Below are 7,599 nucleotides of genomic sequence, written 5' to 3' on the forward strand. Positions count from 1 at the left end.
CGCGTGTGGGCACGACAGGCTTCTTTGGGAAAGACAACTAAAGTTTGAAATACAATCCTACAGACACTTTTTGAGTGCCTACTATGCTAGTCACTGCACTAGGTGCTGGGGAATGGAATGTTCAAGACGTTCTCCATAACCTCATAGCAGCGGGCTCCAGCGGCCATGAGGAGTACGAGGAGTATTTTCCTTGACTTCTAGGAGTATGATGAGTATTTTCCTTGACTTCTCTCCACTTCCTAGGAACAAAGCACCTACTTATTAATATTTCAGAAATAGGAAAATGCTCATGAAAGAGGAGAGACACCATCCTCACTGGATTAAACTGATGACTGTTCCAGGAAGGAGTCTTGAGACATTGCTGGACTGATATGTGAACACTGCTTGTTCTCTCCAAATCCACTTGCAAAGTGGACGCACCTGGTCCCTGCTAAAGCCTTTTTCTTTCCTGGCTTCTCCAATGCCACGAGAACAAAAGATCTCTCACTTCAGTGTCCTGACGCCCCTACTTCTCTTACTTCCACATCAAGTCTTTTCGTTTGTTATCTCTGGAAGAATCTACTGAACCTATTTCTCTCAAATGGCACCACAGAGTCAGCCTTTTTTCTGGGAGAATGCCTGCAGGAGAGAGGGTAGAAAAACTGCTAGCAATGAAAGTAAAAAAAATTAAGTCCTGAAGAATAATTACAGCTAGTGTCTTTTGAGTACCATGTACCAGGCACTAATACAAACACTATAGCATATCATCTCAATCCTTAAAATTTTGAGGCACAAAGAGGGTGCCCAAGGTTACTCGGCTGGTAAATTGCATAGTCAGAATTTCAGTTTTACATGGAAAAGACTGAAAATAGCAATAAACAAATATCACCATATGCTCTGCCTATTTCAAACCAAGTGGCTCGTGGGGAAAGGCCAGTAGAAGATCCCAATCAGGGAAGTTTCAGAATATCATTTAAAAATACAGAAAGAAACAAATGTACTTAGTGTTCATTTTGTACCAGAGATTTTCCCAAAACTCTGACTTAAAATCCTGTGACTTAAATCTTCTCCCTTTTTTACAGATGAGGAAGCCAAGCCTTAGCCATGTTAAACATCCTAAGCGGGCCAAGCGCGGTGGCTCAAGCCTGTAATCCCAGCACTTTGGGAGGCCGAGGCAGGCGGATCACCTGAGGTCAGGAGTTTGAGAACAACCTGACCAACATGGTGAAACCCCATCTCTACTAAAAATACAAAATTAGCTGAGCATGGTGGCGCATGCCTGTGATCCCAGCTACTTGGAAACCTGAGGCAAGAGAATTGCTTGAACTCAGGAGGCGGAGGTTGCAGTGAGCCGAGATCTGCCCACTGCACTCCACTCTGGGCAACAAGAGTGAAACTCCGTCTCAAAAAAATAAAAATAAAAAGATAATAAGATCTTAAGGGTCATACAGCTAGCTAGCAGCAGATCCTATCTAACCTGGGTCCTTCCAAGTACATGACTTTCACTCAATCATTCATTCATCGAAGAGTTATCTCCTTCAGGCTAAATACTTGCAGTAAGCAGATACAGATTCTGCCTTATAGGGTTTTCACCATAATATTTTGTCTACAGTTCACCATAATCAACTAATTAAACACAACATAGAGTCTATGAAATGCCTACACCCTAAGGTCTCACATTGTATAATCTCCCACAGGGAGAAAAATATAGTTCGGGTCCTGGGACCTGATTACCTCTTGTAGTAATTCATTACAAGATGCTGCAATGAGTAATTTACATTTCAGCTTCATAAAAGATTGTGGCATACCAAGTCATTGTCCTAAGCCACCATTTCATTCTGTAACTCAAGAGCTTCTACTGGCTCCCAATGCTCACATGGAGTGTACCTTCTTCTGCTTGGCTTTCAAAGCCCTCTCTGTGTTGTCACCTTACCTTTCAAGGTCTCTTTTCCACTACTCTTCAAGCCTCCTAATACTAGAAAGATTTGGTCATATATTATTCATTCACTTATTCATTCATTCAACAAATAAATATTAAAGGGGCCGGGCGCAGTGGCTCATGCCTGTAATCCTAGCACTTTGGGAGGCTGAGGCGGGCGGATTACCTGAGGTCAGGAGTTCAAGACTAGCCTGGCCAACATGGTGAAACCTTGTCTCTACTAAAAATACAAAAAATTAGCCGAGTGCAGTGGCACGCACCTGTAATCCCAGCTACTCAGGAGACTGAGGCAGAAGAATTGCTTGAACCCAGGAGGCGGAGGTTGTGGTTAGCCAAGATTGTGTCACTGCACTCCAGCCTGGGTGACAGAGCAAGACTTTGTCTCAAAAAAAATTAATAAATAATAAATAAATATTAAAGGACTACTGTGTTTCAGTGACTGGACTAGTCAGGCAGAAGGCATGAAATAAAGAATACAAAAGATATCACTTGAGTTCAGGAGTTCAAGACCAGCCTGGGCAACACAGGGGTTTCACTGTGTTGCCCAGGCTGGTGAATATATATATATACGAAAGATTTAGTAACTGCCCTCCTGAGGATTATTTTTCTAGTTGGGGAACTGTAAAATGAGCATACAATGAATAAAAAGATGATCACAGATGTAAGCAATACCATGAGAGAAATAAACAGGGTGAGAGAATAGAAGTAGCTGGCAGAGGGGCTGAAGGGTGTCTCCTTTAGATAAGGTTGTCACAAAAGCCCTCTCTGAGGATTGGACATCTTAACTAAGATGCAAAGGAAAAGGCAACCAGCTATTGATATTGCTGGATGAACATTTGGATGAAAAGGAACGGCAATTGTTTGAAGTTCTGAGGCAAAAGAGGGCTTGGCTTGTTCCAGAAACAGAAGGAAGACCAATCTGGTTGAGGAATGAGCAAGAAGTTGAGTAGATGAGGTTGAAAAGGAAAACAGGACCCAAATCATGTTTTGTACTGCAGATACAAAAGCAAGGGATTCTGCCCTCAGGGAGCTCCAAATCTAGTGGAAAGCCTGGGCCAGCCATAGTGGCTCATGCCTGTAATCCCAACATTTTGGGAGACTAAGGCAGGAGGATTGCTTGAGCCTAGGAGTTTGAGGCTGTAGTAAGCTATGACCATGCCGCTGCACTCCAGCCTTGCAAGACAGTGAGACCCGAACTCAAAGAAAAAAAAGAAACCTGGCTTTTACATTTGCTTTTGTAATCTATTCACCTCTGCATTCAGCCTCCTCCTGGCATGGAATTGGTATGGAGGATGCCTTTGATATTTGTTTAATGGATGGCCACATGATATTTGTGGCTGACTAGGTGATTGGATGGATGGTTGATGGATTGGATGGATAGTTGGAGAACTGAACAGACGGTTGAATAGATGAATGGATGGTTGAATAAATAGATGAATGGCAGGGATAAGGAAACCAGCTGATTGCTGAAACAGATCCTCACTCTCATGAGCATACTTTCATCTCAAGCTCTGCAAGATACTATAATATGGTGGCTAAAATTCAGTTGAAGTAAATAAACCTGTAACTGGCCAGGCTCAGTGACTCACAGCTGTAATCCCAGCATTTTGGGAGGCAGAGGCAGGCAGATCACCTGAGCTCAAGAATTTGACACAAGCCTGGGCAACATGGCAAAACCCTGTCTCTACAAAAAATACAAAAATTAGCCAAGCATGATGGTGTGTGCCTGTAGTCCCAGCTACTCAGGAGGCTGAGGTGGGACAACCACCTGAGCCCGGGAGATTGAGGTTGCAGTGAGCCATGATTTTACCACTACACTTCAGCCTGGGCAACAGAGTGAGATGCTTTCTCAAAAATAAAAAATAAAGCCAGGCGCGGTAGCTCATGCCCATAATCCCAGCACTTTGGGAGGCCGAGGCTGGTGGATCACCTGAGGTCAGGAGTTCAAGACCAGCCTGGCCAACACAGTGAAACTCCATCTCTACTAAAAAAAATTAGCTGGAAGTGGTGGTGCATGCCTGTAATCCCAGCTACTCAGGAGGCTGAGGCAAGAGAATTGCTTGAACTACTCAGGAGGCAGATGTTGCAGTGAGCCAAGATCGCGCCACTGCACTCCAGCCTGGGCAACAAGAGCGAAACTTCGTCTCAAAAAAAAAAAAAATAAGCCAGGCATGGTGGCTCACGCCTGTAATCCGAGCACTTTGGGAGGCCGAGGTGGATGGATCACCTGAGGTCAGGAGTTCGAGACCAGCCTGGCCAACATGGTGAAAACCTGTCTCTACTAAAAATACAAAAATTAGCCAGGCATGGTGGCATGCACCTGTAGTCCCAGCTACTGGAGAATTGCTTGAACCCTGGAGGTGGAGGTTATGGTGAACCGAGATCGCGCCACTGCACTCCAGCCTGGGTGACTGAGCAAGACTCCGTCTCAAAAAATAAAAATAAAAAATAGCATCAGGCGCGGTGGCTCACGCCTGTAATACCAGCACTTTGGGAGGCCGAGGCGGGCGGATCACAAGGTCAGGAGATCGAGACCATCCTGGCTAACATGGTGAAACCCCATCTCTACTAAAAATACAAAAAATTAGCCAGGCGTAGTGGCGGGCTCCTGTAGTCCCAGCTGCTCTGGAGGCTGAGGCAGGAGAATGGCATGAGCCCGGGAGGCGGAGCTTGCAGTGAGCCGAGATCGTGCCACTGCACTCCAGCCTGGGCAACAGAGCGAGACTCCGTCTCAATAAATAAATAAATAAATAAATAAATAAATAAATAAATAAATAAATAAAATAATATAAATAATAAATAAATAAATAAAACTGTATCTGACTCCCCAGTCATCCTCTGACTACCTATATGATCTGAGCATGATCTTAGGCAAATCACTTAACCTATTTCCTCATTTGTAAAACATCTTAATAATAACTACTTATCAATAGAGATTACTAGGGGGGTTTTTGTTTTGTTTTTCAAGGCTGAGTCTTGCTCTGTCGCCCAGGCTGGAGTGCGGTGGTACAACCTCAGCTCACTGCAACCTCCACCTCCCAGGTTCAAGCAATTCTCATACCTCAGCTACCAGAGTAGCTGGAATTACAGGCACCCACCATCATGCTCAACTAATTTTTTGTATTTTTAGTAGAGATGGGGTTTTACCATGTTGGCCAGGCTGGTCTCAGTCTCCTGACCTCAAGTGATCTGCTCACCTCAGCCTCCCAAAGTGCTGGGATTACAGGCATGAGCCACTGCGCCCGGTCTGTTTTTTTCTTTTCTTTCCCTCTCTCTCTCTTTTTTTTTTTTTTTTTTTTTTGAGACAGTCTCACTCTATCACCCAGGCTGGAGTGCAGTGGCACGATCTCAGCTCACTGCAACCTCCACCTCCCAGGTTCAAGTGATTCTCCCGCCTCAGCCTCCCAAGTAGCTGGGGTTACAGGTGCCCACCACCATGCACAGCTACTTTTTGTATTCTTAGTAGAGATGGGGTTTCTCCATGTTGGCCAGGCTGGTCTCAAATTCCTGACCTCAGGTGATCTGCCCACCTCAGCCTCCCAAAGTGCAGGGGTTATAGGCATGAGCTACTGCACCCAGCCTGGTCTGCTTTTTTATTTATGTAACATATATAAACTACTTAGCGTAGACCTTCAATTATAGCAAAAATAGTTCAATAGTTGTTAGCAACTAAGTCCAAAAACTCATTCTTGTATCTGTGGTTGATCATACTCAAGGGGTGCTGATCCTCAGTAACCAAACTTGAGTAAGTCTAAGTAAAAACCCAAACACAAGGGTATTGGTCCCTGGAGAGGAATAACTATGGTTAAATATGGCTTAGTGGTTTTCTCTGGGCCTGGTTTCTCAGGAAATAGAATTATAGACAGAAGATAACATGGAGAACATGGCCATCAAACCATAGGGGCTGAGTGAATTGCTCCTCGTGTTCTGGGCCTATTTCTGACGAGGTAATCAATATTTCTCTTCTAGGCCAGGCGTGGTGGCTCACGCCTGTAATCCCAGCACTTTGGGAGGCTGAGGCAGGTGGATCACCTGAGGTCAGGAGTTTGAGACCAGCCTGGCCAGCATGGTGAAACCCCGTCTCTACTACAAATACAAAAATTAGCCGGGTGTGGTGGTGGGTGTCTATAATCCCAGCTGCTCAGGAGGCTGAGATGGGAGAATCACTTGAACCGGGGAGGCAGAGGTTGTGGTGAGCCAAGATCACGCCATTGCACTCCAGCCTGGGCAACAGAGCAAGACTCTGTCTCAAAATAAAAAATAAAAATAAAAAAAATAAAAAGTTATCTTCTGGAATTAGATCACCTGCTCCCAGACCAAGGCTGTGATGGATAACTACTGACAAATATGTCATTTGTCATCTCTGCCTCTGCCTCTGTGTGTGTGTGTGTGTCAGTCAGTAGTTCTCAATGTATCATGTATAGGGGGATCTCTCTGAGAATCTGCTAAAAAGTTATTTTGTGCATATTATATGATTTTTTTTTTTTTGAGACAGAGTCTTGCTCTGTCACCCAGTTTAGAGTGCAGTGGTGTGATCTCAGCTCACTGCAACCTCCAGCCCCTGGGTTCAAGTGATTCTCACGCCTCAGCCTCCCGAGTAGCTGGGATTATAGGTGCTTGCTACCACGCCTGGATAATTTTTGTATTTTGTATTTTTAGTAGAAACAGGGTTCCACCATGTTGGCCAGGCTGGTCTTGAATTCCTGACCTCAAGTGATCTGCCCACCTTGGCCTCCCAAAGTGCTGGGATTACAGACATGAGCCACTGTACCTGACCGATACTATTTATATATGGTACAAAACCAAACAAAACAAATTTATGCTGTTTGAAGTCAGGATGGGGGTTACTCTTGATAGGAGATGAGGGGGAGCAGCACAGCTAGTGACTGAAAGAGAATATGAATGGTGCTTTCTGGGTTCTGATAATTTCTGATTCTTGATCTGGGTACTGGATACACAAGTATGTTCAGCTTGTAATAATTCATCAAGCTCTGCACTTACGTGTACTTTTCTGTAAGTAAATTTATATCAGTTATCTATATCTGCTAGTGGTATTAGTGTCTTAACAACATATATTTATTTCATCACCGTGCTCAGAGTGAGAAACCTAGGCAAGGCTTAACTAAGTCCTCTCTCTTCTTTTTTTTTCCTGAGACGGATTCTCGCTCTGTCACCCAGGCTGGAGTGCAGTGGCACGATCTCGGCTCACTGCAAGCTCTGCCTCCTGGGCTCATGCCATTCTCCTGCCTCAGCCTTCCAAGTAGCTGGGACTAAAGGTGCCCACCACAATGCCTGGCTAATTTTTTTGTATTTTTAGTAGAGACAGGGTTTCACCATCTTAGCCAGGATGGTCTCGATCTCCTGACCTTGTGATCCACCTGCCTCAGCCTCCCAAAGTGCTAGGATTACAGGCATGAGCCACTGTGCCCAGCAAAATCCTCTCTTTCAGTCTCTCACAAGGCTACATATCAAGGTGTCAGCTGGGGGTGTGGTTTCATCTGAAAGCTTAACTAGGGAAGGATCCATATGATGATTAATTTTACGTACCAGTTTGACTGAGCCAAGGGGTACCCAGATTAAACCATATTTCTGGGGTGTTGAGAGAATGTTTCTAGATGAGATTAGCATTTGAATCAGTGGACTCAGTAAAGTGGATGGCCCTCAGCAGTGTGGGTGGGCAT

The sequence above is a fragment of the Pan paniscus genome, chromosome 4 (assembly GCF_029289425.2).
Source record: "Pan paniscus chromosome 4, NHGRI_mPanPan1-v2.0_pri, whole genome shotgun sequence".
Classification (NCBI taxonomy): Eukaryota; Metazoa; Chordata; class Mammalia; order Primates; family Hominidae; genus Pan; species Pan paniscus.